This window comes from Paramormyrops kingsleyae, chromosome 1, assembly GCF_048594095.1.
Source record: "Paramormyrops kingsleyae isolate MSU_618 chromosome 1, PKINGS_0.4, whole genome shotgun sequence".
NCBI lineage: Eukaryota > Metazoa > Chordata > Actinopteri > Osteoglossiformes > Mormyridae > Paramormyrops > Paramormyrops kingsleyae.
Window position 1 is genome coordinate 19,888,075 of NC_132797.1, and position 21,384 is coordinate 19,909,458.

General features: G+C 44.7%; 1 protein-coding gene across 4 annotated transcripts in view; it reads left to right on the top strand.

Moving 5' to 3' along the window:
• The window catches only part of asap1b (ArfGAP with SH3 domain, ankyrin repeat and PH domain 1b), a 93,355-nt gene that overhangs the window by 21,662 nt on the left and 50,309 nt on the right, over positions 1-21,384 (top strand). The gene's annotated exons all lie outside the window — the stretch shown is intronic.

The window sequence follows — 21,384 nt, forward strand, 5'->3', positions numbered from 1 at the left end:
AAACTATTGTGTATAGTGGCTCTGTGTAAAAAGATAGCTGCCAGGAAAAAGATCAAATACATATATTTCAAGGATTCAAAGTTTTTATTGTCATGTACAGAGTACAATGCAATTTTTACTTGATTGCCTTCTTCACAGACTGGATGATTAAACAAATAAAGCAGCGCAACATTACAGTAACTAACAATAAATAAACCACTAACTTACGTGTACTGTTAGAGCATTTATGTAATTTATTTAAACTTTATTTTACCAGGTAAATGAACTGAAAACCAGTTCTCACTGCTTTACGTGCTTTTCGGGAGAAATAGCACATAATGCATTGGAACTGCCTGGGATACAAACGTCTTGCGTGTAACTAAACTCTTCAGCCAATAAGGGCAAAGTTGTGTCGTCACAGAGGCGGTTCCAGTTTGTGCTGCACGATCTATCTGAAGTCGTCTTGCTCTCGCGAGGATTTTGAACCGTGTGACATGGTGACGCGTGGTGACGTTTTGCAGTGCCAGACAAAATAATCTAACCATGATTTGGCATTTGTTTTAATAACTGTTTTTTGTTTGGTTTAGATACTTTCCTACCTCAAAAAAGTTTTTAAGAGACCAAGAATAGAAGAAGATACTTGTTGCAGTCAGTTCTGTCCTGCTTTATTTTATGTTTGCCCTTTAGCATATTTGCAATATTATACAGTTTTGCACATTGTTACATTATTATATGGTTTTGTTCATTTGAGCTATGTTTCTTTGAATACTTGAAAATCAATAACCTTTTATAATTTTAAGGGAATTTTGTATGTAAACTAAAAGTAAAATTTGTTGGAAAATAAGTATTTGTTTACTAATATTGTTTATTTCCATGTATTCATTATTCATTCCAGAATAGGGTTATTTTTATTATTATTTTGATTATTACATTATTACATGGAACAGCATTGTGAAACTATAATATTGATAATTATCGATATCGGTCAGTACAGGAAAAAATATCGTGATAATTTTTTTTGCCATATCGCCCAGCTCTACCTGAAAATATCTTTTTGTGATTTGCTAGATCTGTCTGAAGTTTGACTTCTACCTCACAGGTGATGTAGCATACGGCACCTGCTGGTTTGTCGGGTCGTGAAAGCTCTGAAATCTGTAAAGATCTGTTACTGATGATGTAGAGAATGTAACCGCAGGATCTTTACCTTTCAGGCATTTTACTTTATGAATACAATCACAGTTGTAAAGTGGAGCGGTCTGAGGTCTTTATGATTTACCAGCCATTTAACCACCCCTACAGACTGTATCTACGCACAATACTAATATAGACACACCTGTTTATACCAGCAAGAATATAATTCTCTTTCCGATGGCACAGTGGCTCAGTTGTGTGGATTTCCTTCAGTTTCCTCAAACAGTCCAAAGATGTGCAGTTGGGGGAAATGGCATCTATTTCCTGTAGCGTTTGTGCCCTGCGATGGACGGGCATCCAGGTCATAATGTCCCGTTTGCAGCCTGGGAAAGGTGCCAGGACCGCCTGCCCTCCCACAGAAACATTCTTCATTTCTGTTTCTCATAGAACAGATTTGAATTAGTATGCGTTGTCGTCAATATGGCGTACGACGCACATCAGAATGAGTGTTTGTTTAATGCAAGTCACTGCCGCCCACTCTGGGCGGTACAACAGCTAACGAAAAGGGGGCAGTTCAAAATGGAATGAGTTTCAGCCTCAAGGAATTCTGGGTTCAAATTCCCAATGGGGATTTGTTACCGTAGCTCTGAGCGTGGTGCTTAACCTCTATCTAGTATGATGAAGAGCAGCTGCTTAGGTGTTTTAAGGGCTGCGTTAGGAACCTGGATACACTGCATGCAGTCCTCACTGCTCCTGCCCTAATAACACAAACTGAGTAATAAGTTCTGAGATTGCAGTAGGGGTTAATTTTGGTCTCAGTTGAAATACAAAGTATCGCACTTTGGTAGGGCGGGGGGTAATTTGAATTGCCCTATTATTCACCTGCATATGTGGAGGAAGACTGTTACTTCCTTTTTAGGTTAAGATGGTTAAAGTTGAACCAGAGATACGCATAAAGGCTTCACCGCCTCAAGCATTGCAGGAACTTACAGGGGGGGGAGCAATTTTATTCTGCAACAAATTGCAGGTTGAAATCTACCTTCAGCCCCTTCTAAGCCCCTGGCAGATGTTTTGCACCGCTTGATTGGCCAAAACTTGGCTCAGAGGGTGGGACTAATGGGCCAGCACTGGGGGAAGGTCTCCATTAAAGATCCTGATGATGGATGCAGTGCAGCCTGGCCAGGTTTAAGGCGGAGATGCCTGTCAATATCTTACTTCACTGGAAAACCAGAGGTAGTAACGGGCTCTCTCTGTGAACCTGAGATTTGCTAAAAGCATAATTCAAGGTTAATGTTGAATATTATTTTAGATTTCTTTCTAAAATGGTTGGTAGGGAGTTGTTTTGTTTGGGAGGAACAGTGACATCACTGAAAAGTCTGAAATAGTGATTTACTGAACTACTGATGTGTAAGTCATAATGGAAGGTAATTTGTTAAAGCAAGACAAAAAAATTACATGTCTCTTCCTTAAAATCATATTTGATTAAAAGATGTGGCTGTAAGTCATTCAAATAAAGGAACTATTTCCTTAACGGAAGACTTGGGTAACTAAGTCAATGAATATATTACCATCCCATGATATGTGGGGTCACTTTGGTTACCATGGCCAGGAGCAGAGGTCTAACTGTTGGGCCGCACTGTAGTGATGATGCTGTCAGTGCGGAGTTACTGAGGGATGTTGGAGTGGAAGTGTGGGAGATGATGCCAGCAGTAGGGCAGCTGTGCATAGAATTGTGAACTCCTTGGCTGTAGTTTGAGGTATCAGGTGAAATGGGCCGTGAAAACTCATACCGATGACTGTAAGTGCTGGTTTGAGGTGTAGGTGGGCAGTTTTTCGGCAAGACTTTCAATGAGGCTGAAATTGTGGTCAGTTAGCGATGTATTGAACCCTTGTTACACCTTACCTACTGGTGGCTGAGGAGCATGGGCTGCAACTACCGAGGCAGTGGGAGAGGAGTCGTGTGGTTAGATGAGTCACCAGAAGCACCAGAAGAAGCCTACAGGTCTCAGTGCTCGTTTCCCATGGTGAAGGCCTCATGAATACCATCTCATCCCTGCCTGAGTGCTGAAGGAAGATTCTGGCCTGATGTCTGTCACTCTCCAACTGACTTCCAGGCACTTGTAGCACTTTTCCAAAGGTGTCGAAGCTCTTCTGGTTGCTCATTGCCACCTAGATCCCTGTAATGGCACAACACTTGGTGCTACGTGTAGTTGTCTGTCCACATTTTTTTCAGTTTTACCGATCAAGCAAGTTACTTTGTGTAATGGATTTGATTTCTAAGACACAGAGTGCATTTTTTTTTCTCATTTCTGACACTAAACACTAGTCTAACCTAACTAGTCTGTTTTGCTTCCTTTAAGAAACAGGTTTTTATGAATGCTTGCAGCATTCAGATGCATAATCCAGCAAAGGTGGATTTTGCTGTTAATATTAATCATGATGGGTCATTTTTTGTAATAGTGATTAAAAGGCTAAACTGCATATATTTGCTTTAGAGTTTCATCCTTGGAGTGTAAATTGGAGGAATGGGAGTGAGTAGGGTGTGTTTGGTGTTTCTGGGCTGTAGTCTGACCCTGTACATTATTGTGGGAATCTGAGTTCTGAAATAGATTGACATGTTTTTGCATCCAGGTGGTTCTGTGCAGGCATGCTGTTAAAAGCGAAGTTTTTGCATCGAAATTTCCTTAAGCAAACTCTGGTTAGCATGCGTGCCGTAACAGTACACGTTTTTCGGGATGGGTTATGCTTTCCTTATGCTGGTGGGTCGTGGAATCGAGAATTTGGGGATCTAATCTTTCGGAACCTCGGTCAGGAATGTGGAACGCAAGACCTGCCAGTGTTTTCCTTGAAGGGATCTTTTGTTGTAATCGGATCTTCCGTGGCGTGTATGGATAGGGTGTCAGGATGTGTCGTACCAGCTGGACCCGATGCCTGACCCGGTATTTCTCTTTCAGTGCGACCTTGAGGACTGGAAAGAATCCAGCGTGTGATGAGGAACACGCCGAGGGGGATGCTTATTTTTACATTTCAAAATGCGAGCTGAGTGTAGCTATGATGAAATCTGTTCTTATTATAAAATTCGTCAGGGGTCTCCCAGGTAAGATGGGCTGAAGCGGAGGGGATTTAAGAGGGAAAATTGTGCAGATATGAAGCCGGCCGGGGCAGGTGGGCTAGGCGTGAAGATGGCTTCACAGGCCGTGCCCCTTCACTGCATGAAGCTTCATGGCGTCCACTGGGCAAAAAAGGACCTTCTTATTTTAGGCAGAGGAAAAAATAAACAGGCCTTGGGATTAGCTCAAGGCCTTTTCTGTGCTTGGTCGCTCTTTACTTGATAATGCACTGATTTGAAGTGCTGTTTACCCCGGGCATTATGGTAGACTAAACTCTAACCAGCCGCATTATTCCAGCGGATGACCTGCAAGGTCCACAGCCCACTAAAATGGTCCCCAGATGTCGTCTAGATTCCCACTGGCTTGCATTAGCATGTTAGCTTTGGCGGCGTCTAGCATACCTCGGTGTGTTTTCTACAAGTCTGTGTTATACAAAGCTGGGTTGTGCACTGAAGTCTCCATGCAGGTGGTAAACGCTAAAAATGATACGAGAAATTAAAGTGTAAAGCTGACATTCCTAGCAGAAGCCTGCGTGAAAGTAAACGTGTTAGCGAGAGCTGGCCTTTACGCTGCGATGTGCTGTCTTCATTTACAATGGGAATTGTACAAGATAAGAACAGTCGATGCAAGCTGGAATAGCTCTTGCGTATTTCCCATAGTTTTAATGTGTTTGGGAAGACCAGATGTGTATCCAGGTTGCAGGGATATGGAAGTACTTGAACCGAACATCCCATGAATGCTGAAATTCTAGACTCTTACATAAAAGGAGAATGTTGCGTATGAGAGGACTTCCATTCCAAACCTGGACTTGAGTTTTTTTTTTCTTTCATTTTTCAGTGTGGAGAAATGTTCTGTTCTCTCAATCTTCAATGTTTAATTGGCGACTTCAGTCCCTGACTGCAGCGACCCGGTGTGTGTTTTTTCTTTTCTTTTCTTTTTTTGTTTGCCATGTGAAATCAAGGTCATGGACATGGCCGAAAAATGAGAGCTCGTGGAAGCGCAGGGGATTGCAGTAGAAGAGCACAGGCTTAAATATAAAAGACCCATTATTCTAGAATAAGGTGGCAAGCAAAATATTTTCAAGTATGTTGAGGTCAGCCGTTGTTTAATGTGGGCTGAGGATCCACCTCCTCACGCAGACGTAGGAGTAGATCAATGGCATATTGGTTGAAACGTATGGATGGCGGCTATTTCAGGGTGGTGTGCTGTTCTTGGGGCTAATACTGGTACCTCGTACCAGGGTTTTTCCACCTAGTACACTGGGACCCCAAGACATATTTTCATATATTCATATTTTCTCCCTCCAGCTGCCAGCAAACCTGAGCCAGGTGTTCAGTGTTGTTGATTGGTTCATTTTTGATTGTTTGGTACAGGTGTGCTGGGAACTGTAGACTGTCCGGGGGACCCCATGCCTCTGCTGTGTACACGTGCTGACCTGTTCCCCTCTTTTTTATGCTGGTTTCCATCTGCAGTCTGAAGATCCGCTCTTTAATGACTGGTGTCTTGTCATTATTCTCACTGTGTATGTGTTTGTAATGGGATTGGGATCCCATCAAGGGTGCAGGGTGTCCCCCAGCCTTATGCTCTATGTCTGCGATAGGCTCCAGGCCCCCGGATGACCAGGATAAGCGGCTGAAAGATGGACGAATGGGTTATTTTTTTAGAATATGACACCAAAATTGAACGCTGTGAGTTTTTAGCACTGAATGATTATAAGGATTACAGGGCATCTTAAACTGGAATACAAATAGCATTTCTGGATGAGGCTAAAGCAACGCAGAAGTAATTTACGGCAGGCTTAACGTGAGATGAAAAGCTGAGGGAGGTGGGAGAAGATAGTGGAAGAGAGCGGTCATTGACTGAAGCGTCTGGCGTGTCGAGATCTTATTGGCAGAGCACCTTCTTCACTGCCGGGGTAAACGTGCAACGTTGCCTTCAAGAAAGGAGGCCTTCGCTTCTGGGAACTGCCAGGCTGCAGATATGTGCTCAAGGCTTGGTGTTGAACGGGCTGCAAGAGTTTATGTGCTAAAGTGTATAAAAATAGCAGAAGGTGCCAGAGGCTCATATCCTGCTTAGAGACAGCATTGGGTGTTGTGCTTGGTGAGCCCGCTTTGCTTGCTTGCCAGTGCTGTGGTTTAATGAAGTGCTTTAATATTCATGGCTCCTGACCTCATGTTTGCTCTTACATGTTTATGATCTGGCCGGGCGATGTAGAGTCCGGCTTCTCAACACTGCAGGTCAGCAGCTCCTGAGGCTGGGACACGGGAGCCGTGCCCCAGCTGCGAGCAGCACACTTAATTCCGGTTTATTGCTGGCTGAACTTTCCAAGCAATGCTGTTCTTAGTGTGGAATAACCTCATGCTTGACTCGTCAGCCTTGTACTTGGAGTGACCTTTTTGGGGGACAGTAATTCTGTGCAAAACATCGGTGTTTCTGGGTGCGGCTAAAGGCCTGTCTGCAGTGTCATAGCCGTCTGAGGATTTTGCCTGCCAGCATACATTATTTATTTACATTAGTCACTGGAAAGTTAGACTGTGTGTCCTATTTGCTACTGAACATATATTTAATCAGGCAAAAGCATGAATTTCTTTGACTTGTGTGTGTGTTTTTCTGCACCCTCTTAAAGTGACAGCGTGCAAACATTCCAGCTCAGCCTCTACACGCTAAATTAAATAGTGGTTGTAAGTTCCTGTAGCCCGACCTCCGTTCGGTACCTAGATTCTGGGATCTGGGCCAGCTGCTAGCGTAGGAGGCAAGTGCCTGGGCCGTAATTTTAAATAAATATATAAACACAAACTGTGTAAACCGATGTCATTCAGAGATAAATATTTGTGGGTTTTTGACCGCAGTTTCTGTGATCTTTGCTCCCTCGCTATTAGTCCTGCGAGCTTTCACTGAGCCGGTGAACCCGGCGTGCCGTCTAGGAGTTTCGGTTTGCGGGCTTTCCGAGTTCAACATGGTGCCAGGGAAGGAGGAAGCGCGTGAGAGCCTGAGGCCACACTGGCACGGCTGCCACCGGGCGTCCCATATTTGGTGTGACTTCAGGGGAAAGGCTGTCGGCTAAATTCACATGGATTCAATTTTGTCGGGGACGTCAAACATCTTCAAAGTGAAACGCAGTGTAGGGCAGCAGACTGTCACCTGGGTGCATGTCAAGACGCACTGGATCTTACGTCCAGGGAAGTTTCTTCATTCTCCAGAACTTTCCTATAAGGGGCCCCAAAGAAAATTGAATCACTGATTTTTACATTTTTGATAAAGGTTAGGTTCCGATGGCGGTACTTAAAAAAAACTTTCTCTCCTCGCAGTTTTCACAGTTTGTAATTAAAGTGTCATAACCCAGGCAATGCATGGCCTATCCCAGTTAATCCTACAGCCCCTGGTAGTATTTTTAACTCCCCACAAGTTTCCCATAGGCACCCCATTAAAATTATGCCTCCCTGATTTTAAATTTTTTTTGCTTCAGTGGTGGGACTTAGAAAACCTCTGCCTGGTTTAAGGTGCGGTAGCTTCTTCCCGGGTTTCGAGAGCATCCTGAAATGCTTGCTTGAAATTTCTCACTCATTGACTGTCTCAGTAAACCATTTTCCAGGAATTTAATTAGTTCTTTTTTCGTGCATGATTGTATGTAATTAGCTTTGCTGCTGTGAAGGGTTCTTTCTGAAGCCAAGTGCACTACCGCTGTCCCTCGAGGCCCGGAGAGAGTGCTGAATGGGCGTCCACCTTCTGGAAACCTCTGTCTATTTCAGTAGGGATGGACTCACTCACTTCCTTTTACGTTTAGGCTTCGCGTGTAAAGGGAACTCCTCAGATATGAAACCTGGTTTGCATTGAACCAGAAATGAAAATCCTTTGGAAGCAATGCAGATGGCAAAATGAGCAATCATTGCTCACTACTAAATATTTTCACAGTTAACAGTTATTTTAACACCACAACACTATGTTGGGCCTATTGATTTTTAAAAAAAATTTTGTGAATGGTTTTCAAAGTTTCCATTTAACACATTAATCTTAATGAAGTGTATTTCTGGAGCTCTGCTTACCCGACTAACATGACAAGAGTGGCGCATGGCATTGTGGGAGTTTTCACGTCCCTCATCGTGTCACCAGTCAGTAGAACGTGACCGCAATGGCAAATTATGTTCAGCGTCCTGCACTCAGAGGGGTGAAGCAGTGGCTGGCCTTGCCGCCTCATACGAACGGGCAGCCCGCTAAATTGCTGGTGTCGCGACATAATGGATACCCCAGCTCAGAATATGCGATAAATGCAGGCTGCAGTGTCTATTTCAGTAAATCACTCATTATGCTTTATTTAGTTTTTTTTTATAACCTTGTTCCCCCCCTTCTGGAGAAGTATTTTATTTTTAAATAAAAATATCTTGAACCGTTTGAGTGTTTCCTCTTCGAAATGCTCATATCAACCCTCTGTTTAATCATTCACTGTTTAACACTGCAATGTATAAAAATAAATTCTATTTAAAAAAAAAAGAACAAAAAACATGGAATAGCAACAGCATTCAAACCCACAACCTTCCGGATGCAGGGTTCAGGCCCTGATCCCAAATTCGCTGTGGTACACAGCAACCTATATTGAATGAGCCACCCTATACATGAACTAAATTTTATATCTTATTTCCTCTGCCTTGTGTGTGCATGTGTATGTGGGTCATGTGTAGGCTACATTGTGGGGACCAAATGTCCCCACAATTTGATAAAAACCTGTTATATTGACGTTGTGCGGACCATTTTTTCAGCCCACAAAAGTGTAAACTCAATTTTATAAAAATCTGTAGCCAAAAAACTAAAAAATACCCAAATACTTGTATTTTATTTGGTTGCTTATGGTTAAGGTTAGGGCTAGGTAGGGGTTGTGTGTGTGTGTGTGTGTGTGTGTGTGTGTGAGTGTGTGAGAAGGGGAGAATGACAAAGGCAGAGTGTGAGTTTATGGACAGGGGCACCATCAGGAGCCTGCAGCCCAGCCTTACCTAATCTGTTCGTTTTCATAGCTTTCTCATCCCTTGTGCTTTGTTCCTGGCCAATCCCGTTGCTTTGACCTTCAGCCTTCAGTCCATTGCAGCATCCTAGGCTGTCACAGTGTTCTGGGCAAAACTCAAGAAGCACCACTTATGCAAAGCAGAATCTTGACAAGCCATGCGTTTCTGAAGTAGCTGCAATCACGAGACTTAATTAATGTGATTATATCTGGAAGCCTCTCAGTCTCTGTATGGACTTCAAATTCAAAGGTTGTGTTGCTGCTATGGGATGAATTTCCCCATAGATCATCTATTTTGTATTTGTTTAAATTTAATATGCAGTTAATGTTTAGGTGGATATGCATGGAGTCCTACCTGGTCAGCTTTGAAGATAATTAACCACCCGCCCCCCTGTTGACATAATAAAGATAATAACAATTATAATTTTGCTACTGTTACCGCCATCATTTTTATGTTTACCTGAAACATAATTAAAATTTTCATTAGGTATATGCGTCTTAGATGGAGCAAGCAGGAGTTTCCCAGGTGATTCAGATAAAGCTTTGTTGTTATCTCAGCCATGAATAGTATGCAATGAAACAAAATTACATTCCGCCTGGACCCTCGTGCAACATTTTCTACAGGACAAACGTTATAGTGCCAAAGACAGAGTTTTGGAATCATTTACATTTTGCAGAAAGGTATCCATAATGGGGCAGGGAGACAGAGGGAAGGATGCTACTTATATGCCAACACAACACTAAATTACACTACACTACACTACACTACACTACACTACACAATGAACAGGCAGACTACACTACCTTACTCTATACCAGGGGTGGGCAGTCATATCCTCAAAGGGCTGGTGTGCATGCAGGTTTTTGAGGTAACCTTTAGGTTAGTTGTTCAAACCCAGGTATGAGGACTCTTCAGCTGATTAGCTTTCTAAGTAGTAATCTAATTATGGACTTGCAGTGAAAACCTGCATACACTGCAGCCTTTTCTGGATGATTGTCCACTCCTGCACTACACAATGAACAGGCACAGTACACTGTACAATGAACAGGCACAGTACACTACATTACACTGCACAATGCAAACAATGAACAGACACACTATGTAACATAGGCAAATTAGTGCGTGGTTGTGCTGTTCATGCTTAAATCAGCAATGCCGCGGATGTAAACAGATGTGAACAGCAGGCTGTCCGCCGGTGTCCCGGAATATTATCACTCTGAAATGTGTGCGCCTTACTTCCTGGCCCTCGTAATGAAAAGTTGTGTCAGCCACCCTCTCACACCCTTGGGTCACTCTGTGCTTTTGAGGAAGCCAGATGATGGCGCCGCTGTGGTCAGCACACGCCCACCCCCCCTCTGGCGGGTTTTATCTTCTGCTGGAAAGCTGCCTTTCCGTTCTGCTGAGTCAGCTGTAGCGGGGTCACAGATGGCTTCTCTGACGAGTTGTTGCTTCTCGGGCCAGCTCCAGCCCAGACGGTCTCCCCTCTGCTCATCAAACGCCTCGTGTTGGAACAGGGCACCTTTTAGCACGCATTTTCAGGACATGATCACGCTGATAGACCTGTCTGCTTTTTAACGCCTCCCTGGAAAAACAGCTTGAAGACGAAATGAGCTGGAATATGATGTGTTTGTCAGGATCTGAGGAGAGTTTGTGCACTGGTCTGCTTGAAGTTCAGTGCGAGGAACCAGAGAACGTGTGACCCCTCTGTAATAAGGGTGCGTTTGTTCATGAAAACCCTTTACTGTAGGGTTTCATCTCAAAGGAAAGGGGTTTTGGGGCAAAAATGATGCAAATAAAATGGGAAGCTGTCAGCATGTTTTGAGATCGACGTTCATGTTAAAAGCATGACATCATGGACGAGGCTTACAAACTGTGACATCATGGATGTGACCTACGATCTGCCAGCTGACACAGACCTGCCAGGGGAACTGGCTCACTGATGGACCGACTATGGCCACAGTTCACACTCCTCTTTTATTAAATCAGGCCCATTCTCTCTGTATTCTATGTCCACATGCCTGGGGGGGGGTGTGGGGCAGCCAATCAACCTTGGACCCCAGAGGTTTTTTTCTCCCTACTTGGGAGTTTTTGGTTCTTTTCTGATGTCTTCTGGCTTTCCTTCTTTTCATCTTCACCTTTTCCCTGTTTCACGCACAAACTTGCATAAACGTCGTAGTATTGCATCGCCATACACTCTTGTCGAGTGCGTTGGTGCCACTCTGTTGTGAAAGGTGCTATATACATATAAATTGAATTGAATTGAAAAGCTGGGTACTGAATAAAGATTAGCTTCACCCTTCAGAGCGCGGAGCTTTCAATGAGGCTTCTTAAGAGATGGCCTGTTAACGAGTGGAAATCCCCAGTGGTAGAGGCAGTGACTGTTTATAGATGGGTCTGGCTGTCTCTTCCTGTTTTCTGTGGTTGGGAGCAGTAAGAGCGGGATGGTTACGTGGATGGGGGGGGGGGGGGGGGGCTGGAAGCTGGAAGCATGTGGCTGCCCTGTTTGAGGGGGCGCTGTCTGCTTGACCTCCACCTCCAAGCTTAGAGACGACCACACCCCTCCCGAAATCGTAAATGAAATATTTTTCGGAGAAATTCACAGAGACTTGTAGTCAGATGCATTTTGCCATTATTTGACTAAGACTCTACCTTTTATAGCACCAAGGAAACATGGGAAGGAGCAGAGCTCCTCTTAGTGCGAATGTGATTACAATGTTATTTGGCAGCATGGGAGGATTGTTCCAGCAAGTCGACTGGCAGTGAAGGGTATTGTTATGGAGGGGGGAGCAATGCTGATCATCTGCAGGGTTCACCCATCATTCCAAGCCCAACCGGACTGTTTGGTTATTGCAGAGGTGGAAAGTTCAGGTCCAGAAAGTACAAATCCAGACCAAGGTTTTGTTTCAACCAACCAGTTGAGTATAAAGAGTCTCAGTCCCAGAGTACTCAAGTGGTTGGCTGAAACAAAACCTTGGTGTGGATTTGTACCTTCTGCACCTGAACTTTCCACCCCTGGGTCATTGGCAATATCACGTAACTGACACTTGTAAATGCATGCGTTTACTCCGTTATGTTGCTGTTCCTTGGAAATTTACGCTGATCTTGTTTTCTCTATAAATAGGTGGTTGTGACTCGTCCCGCTGCATTCAGAGGAGCATCAGCTCACTCTGGGGGCCTGAGGGGTGGGTGGAGTAACACTGCGGGGGAGTCGGGGTGGAGTATCTTCAAGGAACAGTTCTTAGAGTTCCTCGGAGCACTGATCAGCATCAGGAGCTTCGAGTCTGTTATGTTCCTCCTCTTCTGGAGTCTGTTGCTTGTGTTTGGTTAAGCCAGAGGACCCGTAGACATAACAGGCTGTGTATTGCAGACGTCGTGTCTAGCTGTCCAAATTTGTCTCAGCGTGCAATTAACCACATTGCATGACACTGAGTCGCACCAAAGCCCACGGACTCGCCTGGTCCCCTTTTGCTCTGCTGGCAGAGGATGCAGCGGCTCGTGAAGTCAGTCCTCAGCCCCCGGCCTCTTAGCGGAAACGGGGCGGTGGTTACAGTCCGTCCCATGTAACCAACTGCGCGATGCAGGACTAGAGGTGCTGTGATCATTTGCATATTTTCCGTGGCACAAACTTGTATAAGACGGCCACTGCTTTGCATGCAGCAGCCAGACTGGCTCAGGGGAGGCCTATAATGCACTTACCTGGATTCGGCTGCAGCAGAAACGTATCTGATTTACCTGCATCGCGCGGCCTTCTCCGCCGAAGGCGTGGCTCTCAGGTCTGGCTTATTTAACCCTTTGTTCTATGATTGCCAGATGTTTGTATTAGGTGATAAGAGCGAGACTTGAAACCTGGCAAAGAAAATAATAAATATGTTGCTGTATTGCACTTCAATGCCGTTCAGGTGAAGCATGGTCACGCTCTGATGTGGCGGCACGGGGAAATGTCACTCGATCGCACGTGTTCTTCAGCGCTTTGCACATGGCTAGTGCGTCCACGCCTGATCACCTCGGGAATTTTCAGCAGGGTGGCTATAACTGAATTTTCTGCCTGATGTTGGGGGGTGGAGGAATGGATGTTCCATATAGATTCAGTGACATTTCACCTTGGAAGAGGTGTAGGATTTTCTTAAAAGTGGCAGATTTCCCAAAAATGTTCCACGTGTATCCCGGACCTGCCTCCGAGTGGCTGACCTGCTGAATGCCTTTTACCCCAGATGAGGCGAGTGTCTGTCCCATGTCTCTCGCCGGTTAAACTCAGGAAATTCACTTGTCTTTTTTGACATCAGAGCATCTTGGAAGCCCTTGCAGCCCCTGTTTTTATCCCCCTGTGTAACGAAATCACTTTTTAATCGGTTTCTGTGGCCCTCCCCTCCAGAATGTCAAACTGATGATGACCCACCCAACACTAACAAATCTTGGCTTCTGGACTTACAGCATCCATAAAGTCAGCAGTAGTCAGTGTTGGCAGCTGTGTTACTGTCCGGTAAAATATTTACTCAGATTCTGGATATTTGCTTCATTCCTGAAGCAGGCCGGCGGAGCTGTATATCAAACAGATGGATGTACACTGTCATCATTTCTGTTTATTTTTAAGCTTATGGCCATAAATATCGTTATAAATGCCTTGGAAACCGCTTGGATTTACTGCAGCTGCATGATGCACGTTAAAGTGGCATCTTCAGCATTCCAAAATGCAGCTGCGGTTCCTTATTGGTTGGTGTTGATGCGGATCAAATGGACGATGGGGCTGTTCATCCTGCTGCTGCCACGCGGCTGAAAGATGAACGGTGTGTAAGTGTCTAATTGGGCTGGCTGGGACACGCCCGTGCCGGGCTCTGCAGACATGACCGCGCGCAGGCTGAACGGTGAAAAATGCCCGTTTCCAAAGGCCTCTGATTCTTCCTTTTTTGTTAGTTTCCTGGATGCCCAGTGAGTCTCTTAGGAATCTGAAAATGATTCCCGGAATGATGAAACACTGCTCCTTTGGGGACTGTGAAGTTCAGTCCTGGGACCAGGCTAAGATGTGGTTTTGCCAAATTTTTTTAAGGACTGTAAGGTTCGTGTTAAGGTCCCTTGGGCACTTTTGCTGTGCACCCGTAATTTCTGGATCCGTCTTGTTAAAGTCAGAGCATGAATTTAGGGTTCTGGGTCCTACAGCTGCCTGTTGACATAATAATACTTATTGCATGAAATATACAAAAAAAACCACTTCTAAATGACCTATTCGCATGCTTGACCTGATAAACATAATGATAGGCTTCATATGTGATGCATGATACATTTCTTATTTTGCAGTATGAGATGGAGGGATTTGTAGAATAAGGTCAGCTAGCTGGATTGTTTCTTGAGAGCAGTCAAACATGTATAAGCAAATTACGTTTCACATGTCCGGCATGATCTGGGTCTGTTCTCAGTTAGCTAAATAAAGTGTAATATAATCACACTTATAGATTATCTGTGTCAGAATGATGACCCTGTAACCAAAGTCTGAATATATTTGAATGTCAAGTATTTCAGTTATTTAAATGTATACATTTCTGTCATTAAAAGAAAATATGGCTTCTCCCTCTTGACTGATGCGCATAAAATTATCCAGCCTCCCCAAACAATTTCTATGAATGTAAGTCCTCTTTATCTTGAATTCCCACGCCTGTACACATACTCTCAGGATATCAGTCCACATGCACGCCTGTTCGTTCAGCGGCACACGGCTTCTAATCACCAGCATCTCAGGAGATTTTCCAGCTGGATCAGAGGCTGTGTGAGTATAATATGGGATGGAGCAGAACCTGAACACCACCAGACGGTGCCCTCTACGTGAAGCTGGGTCCGTCGCGATCGTCATGGCGACCCTTTGAGTTGGGGTTTAGGGCAGCAGGAAGGTGTCATCTTGGGATCTTATTAATGTGGTGAGACTATCCAAGCTGCCTCTTCCCAGCCCTGATGGGGAATTCTCTCTGCTGCTCCCTCGGGAAGTTCTGGGCAGGCTAATTTCCTCCACTGGCTGATTTAATTTCTGATGGACTACTTAACCAACTTTTTAATGGGCTTCTCTCTGGTCCATGTTTTCTTGGCTTTTGTTCCAAGCTTATTGATATATTTCCATCAGTGTAGTCCATTAATGGCAGTAATACTGTTCCAGGATATGCACGCTCCTGTGTGCTTGTGTGCATACTTAACAGGCATTTTAAAAAGTCGCTGAGATGTTTTGGCTGCTTGTTTTGGTCAGAGGCGCGGTGACTGAGATCGCGGTATATGTCTGCATAATGAAGAGTAAGATAATTGTTTCTCTTAGCTCACAAGTTTCTTGTTTGCTTTCCTAAGACTCAGTTGGCCTCCAGCAATTATCGAGCTGAATGCGTGGGAGTAACAGTGGCGACTGAGAACTCCACCGCCCCCATTAGCTCGACGCTGCAGCCCCACCGCAAAGCTAATGTCTCCACAAAGCAAATCGATGCTCCATCCCTCCATCTCCTCCTTGTCCGCCTTCTGCCTGTCAGAGTTGAGGGCTCTCGTCTCTCGCTGATCCTCCTGTCGTAAGGAGGCAGATTTCAGCTCCTCAGCTGCCTTCTGAAGTCAGCAGCTCTGCTTCTCCATGGCTGAACCTGACCACAGAGGAAGGCTCTATGTCTTTTTATGTGTGTTGTGTTTCCCGTGTGTGGCTGTAACATCTCCACACCGAAGGAGTGCTGTCGTTGTCTGGAAGACTGCAGTCCACCTAGTCTTACAGTATTACGGGAATAAGCTGTACTGCTGCATTTAGAATTCACTGAGCAGGGGATGGAGCCCCCCCTAAAAATTTTGACCCCGACTCCATAATTTTTATTATCAAGGTTTCAAGCAGTCAGAATACCATTACTATTGAAGAAATGGCCAAAATACATTACACTGCGATATACTGTTTTGAAAAAAAAAATAAGTCCACCAATTCAAAATCTTAATTAAAAGACAAACATAGAGCATGTGACGCATACAAGTATGAAAAAATGGGTAAATAATGAAGTACTTCATGCAGTTTTAAAATACTGTTTACAGAACAGTGGCCTAATAAGTCGCCCATGTTACTGCGTTTTTTTTAAGGATTAATAATGCTGTGGTATTGCGCTGAATGAGAAGGTGATTGTTGTGGTGTGTTCTCTTTCAGGGAAACTTCAACACTTCACGTGATTTGTCATCTAAATCACATTCAGCCTCATAGAATTTCTATATATGGGACTTGAATGGAGTTGATTTCGCGGTTCACCCACAAACAGGGGGCTTGCAGCTTCATCGTAACAGCGGTGCTGGTCTGGACCGGACGCGCTCTATGGGAGGAACAGAGACGACCTCCTGGGGGTTGTAAACAAGCGTGCTCCGCTCAGTTATTGCTCAGACTGACCCATTTTTCAGCAGAGAAAATGTTAAGCAGCGTTTCTCTAAAGACAGGTCCCTTATTTGGTCAGCCATTGAGAAGATCCAAAATAACTTGAAAGACGATGGGCACCATCTTCTCTAATCCCCCCCCCGCCCTCCCCCCAGCTGGTTGCCACGGTGCTGCCAGAGATCCTCCCCCATTCTTGGTCCTTCATCAGTGGGGGAGGGGGGGGGTAGCTTTGCCAAAGCATTGTGATCGAGCTTCATATGCAGAAACCATCGACACAAACCTCTATTCAGTCCCCTTCCTGTTTTTTATGCTTGGGTTAAAGAAAGGTTGCTGATGTGCACGCCCCAGGCATAATGAGTGGCATTCATGAAGGAGGAGGACCTCCATGAGCATTCCTGGCATTGTTGGGCCGTTGACAGTAGGGGTTGCCAGGAGACACGGTGGCCCTTAGTTCCTCGTTCTGAAGCTAACGGCCCCAGTGCACATGCTGCTTTTCGAACATGGGGGACTTTCACACGCACAGAAACGCACACTAGCTGTTAAAATTACGTCCTCGTAGCGACTTGCAATTTTTTTTTTGGCCAAACTGATATGTCTCTCTTCCTCATTAGAGAACGACGGAGACTCACTTGTTGTCGTCTGACAGTCTCGGCTAAAGTGCAATGGACAGAACCTGTGCTGATCGTATCTTGAGCGAGAGCCGCGTCTGGCTTTGGACGCCTGCTTTGTTGCCTGCACAGAACTGCCAGATGCATTAATGGGCAGCCTGAGGACCCTCGTGCCATGACCTGCATGGCGCCATTGAATGATGGGCCAGAGCTGTAGGGAGGCTCCTGTTGGTGTGTTGGCAGACATTGGCATCCGGCACTGACGGTTGCCCCGTATTTTCCAAAGGCTTTGCTGAGGTGTCAGACGGTCCAGCGTCTCGTGGCTGCAGCGAGATGCATGTGGTGCGACGCCGAACACTTTGGCAGCAGATGCTCGTTCGGCTCTTTTTTTTTTTTTGCCGGATCTTGAGCAGGCAGCAACGCCGCTGTGCTGTTATGAGTTATTCCGCAGTCCTCTTTGATCTCCCCCCTTGCCTCTTTTTTTATTATTTGTACGGCTTTTTGATCAAAGTGCTTTGTTTGAGAGCTCGGGGGATAGATGCCACACTGGGAGGTGCACTTGGCAGTACTGGTTTCCAGACTGGGGCTGAAACCCGTCCTGATCCAGTTTGATTCCAATCTGTTGGTTGTTGCACTACTTGCTTGGTGTATGGCCAGGTAACAGTTGGCTCTGTGCTTCCGGGAACCTTTCAGAGCTCCACAGACCAAACCGGAATTGGGGAAACCCTCACTTACTTATTTAAAGCATCTTTGGTTTGGCTAATTATGTTACGGAATTTGATTTCATAGTTCAAAGAAAATCTGCTTGCCCGCTGGAAATAATACTGGTGTTTATAATCTTGGAGAGATCTGGCATTGCCAGGATCAAGATCTGGATTTTTATTGCTTCATTTTATTTCTGTTTTGTGCTTGGAAGCAAGATGTTGAAGCGATGAATCACACTTCAGTCAGACAGTGCTAATATCAGCTCTGGGCTTGTTTTGCAAATAAACAGGACACATACTTTAAATACTGTTTAAAAATACTGTTTTTTTTTTTTTGTTTGGGTGGTTGAATGACTAGTGTAGCTGTAGGGTTAAGGGTTCGGCTGCTTCGCCCTGCGACCGGGGTTTGCATGTTCTCCCTGTTGTGTGGATTTCCTCCAGGTTATCCAGGTATTTGAATCCTGGAACCGACTGAGTACCATCCCCACTGGGTCCTGGAGCCAGGCCCAAACCCGTAACTGGCCCAGGGATGCTGAAGGACCCTGCTCTTTGACCTTAGGAAACTCACTCACCTCACCTTGTCTCTTTGGCCAAGCGTGCTTTGAAAATTTGAATAAATTCTGAAATGCAGAGACACTTTTTTTTGTAGTATATGATACAGATTTATGTGCTCTGCGATGGATGGATGGATGTGTTTTTCACAGACATGTACAGTATAATTAATTCACTCACTACTATTTATGCTTTTGCCTCAAGGAAACCTTCAGAAATTTTTAAATGTAGTTTATGCTGCTGATTTTCCAATTTATCTTTTTTCTAAATATCAGATCTCACCCCTTAGCATAGTTCCAATATCATAGTGCTCTGACCAATGATGGGGCGCCACAAGGCCTTCAGGCGCTGCCCCCTGCCACGGCTGTGTTGCATACCTTGCAGTTTCTGCACGAGCCATAGCAAATGCATAAGCGGGCTGTGAATTTGCACCATAAACGTTCTTTTGCACGCTGTGTGTGAGATGGTGCATGATAAAGTGAAACTGAAAACACTTTCATTTTCAGCTCTGTACACCGTGAGGTGTGGAGCGCAGTGTGGATCTGTGTCATGCAGTAGCTGCCGGGGTTTCCCTGCATTTTTAAAATGCTTTTAAACAACATCTGCCCTGGATTGTATCTCCATTTCGCATAACTGCACCAAAAATGAAGAAATGCGTGGCTGATATTTCCGTTGAATTTTATAACCTGATATCCCCGAGGGGCTGTCTCTTGATTTATTGACCGTTAATTATTATAATTTTCTCTCAATGTAAACAAGAAGAACCAAAATGTAGAAAAGAATTTGATTACTCATTCTGCTGAAATTGTGTTAAAGTATTGGAGGCTTGAGCTGTACGGAACATGTGTGTTTATTCCTGCCGGCTCTGGAATCGAAGGGGATGTCAGTGGTTGTCCTGTGAAGTCAAAGCCTGCCCCTCTATTGACCTGCTCCAGCTTCTCTGCAAGCTTCAATTAAGATCAGTGGAAGGGCGTCTCCTTTGTAGCCGAGGCTCCTGAAGGCGCCCTTGACCAAGATCATTGCAAACAATGGAAAATGGATGCGGTTGATGCATGCGGTTCTCTGCTTGCAGAAGAATGATTGATGTATAGTAGATGTGTGGCGCGCAAGAGTGCGCTGGGTGTGTCCAACAGAAATAGACATGAGTGCTGTTGCAAAGTGGTTTCTTCTCGTCATTACCCATCATTCAAAGTGGCAATAATCCATTTAGATGGGAGACACTTTTAGTCTGAAATTTTAGTCTCCCGGAATTTACAGTATTATTTATATAAAAATATAATGTACAGTAAACCGTTGGATAACACAAGGTAATCTCAGTTGATGGCCGCGGTACTCTGAGTTATTGCCTGACACCCCTCACGTCAGGCCCCCGCCCCCCCAGGTCTGACAGGGGTGCCCCCCCCCCCCCACCCCCATTCATTCAGCAGATGCCCGGCGTTGATTTCCCCCGTGGATTAGCTGTCAGCCGGGGTGTTTATGCGCAGCTATGTTGCAGGGAACGCAAATGCAAAGCCGTCGTATTTCACAAGCTGCGGCGAGTTCTGGCTTGGGTCTGATTACAGGCTTCTGAAGCTAAATTCAGAGAATTATGCACATTATATGTTTGGGAGTCATTGATGGTTAAACATGTGAGGTCATAAATAGTTCACAGACTATTAGCTAGAAAGAATATATACAATATATTTGTTAGCTGAAATGGAATTTACTGTATGTAAGTTAGCTGGATTTGATTTTTTTTAAATATAATTTTTATTTTCCGTAAGGGGCATATCCCTGTTTATCCCTGATGTCAGTGTCCGGCTGTCCTTCTGACCGCTTATCCCGATCAGTAGGATTTGGCTCGTAGCCACCTGCTTTGTCGCTGCCAGATTGTCCCTCCGCATGTGTGCGCGTCGTTCTGCCGCCACGCTGGGGGATGTGGGGGCCCCCCTCAGTCGCTCTGCTTAGGGACTGATGGCTTCATCGTTATGCTCGGGGTCGATGTCATCGCTTTCCCTGGCCCTGCTGCCAGCCGGGGGCTCCCGTCGCGTCAAGAACTGCAACCGAAAAAGCATCTCCTTGGCCGCATCGATAAGTTATGGCCGAGCTGTTGTCATGGTAACAGAATCCTACGGTTGTAATGGATTCTGAATCTGGTAGCTAGTTTAAGCAGTGGGAAGGTTTTAAACCGCAATCTTAAAAAGGAAGTTTCTCTCTTCTTGGCTTAAGTGCCACTTTACAATAAGGCTCCATACGCCAATTATAATGTTACCATTTATATTTTTGTAATTATCTGTTAATGATTCACAAAATGTTAAAACTAATTAATAACCTGATTCCATTCATAAACCATTTATAAGGGCAGTCTTATTGTAAAGTGGTACCTTGGCTTCTATGAACGTAATAGAACATGTATAACATATCTTAAGAGAATGAAACATTTAACGTTCATTTAATTTTGGAGGGTAAGAGAATTTCTTTTTCTCTTGAACCTGTTGTGCTGTTTTGAGTGTAGTTTCATGTGTTGTTTTTAAGTCACTTTGCTAGGCAATTAAATTTGTTTGGCAAGTTGTTCCTATTACTGGTGGGTAATTCTTAGTTATTCCATGGTCTAATCACGGAAACATGAGGAAAATGAAAAGCTTGGCTCATCTGTTGTTTTTTTTTTCCCCTTTGATTAGACTTCATTAGGCGATTTATTACATTTTGATTCATAGGCTGTGTGATAATGAGTACAACCTAGAAGTGCTACGCTGTGTTTATCTATAATCTCCAGCTAGATGAGTCATGCAGCGTGTCTGTCTGTGGTGGGGTGCGTCACAGTCGTATGCTGCAGCTGAAAGGGTTACAGAAGCGTTATGTAAAAATACTACAGATTTTCATGGTGGATTCCCACATGTACCAGGATGTGCAGTACAGTGACACCAAACCAAGTCTAAAGTGTGAGCTCCGGGCTGAACTAGGCTG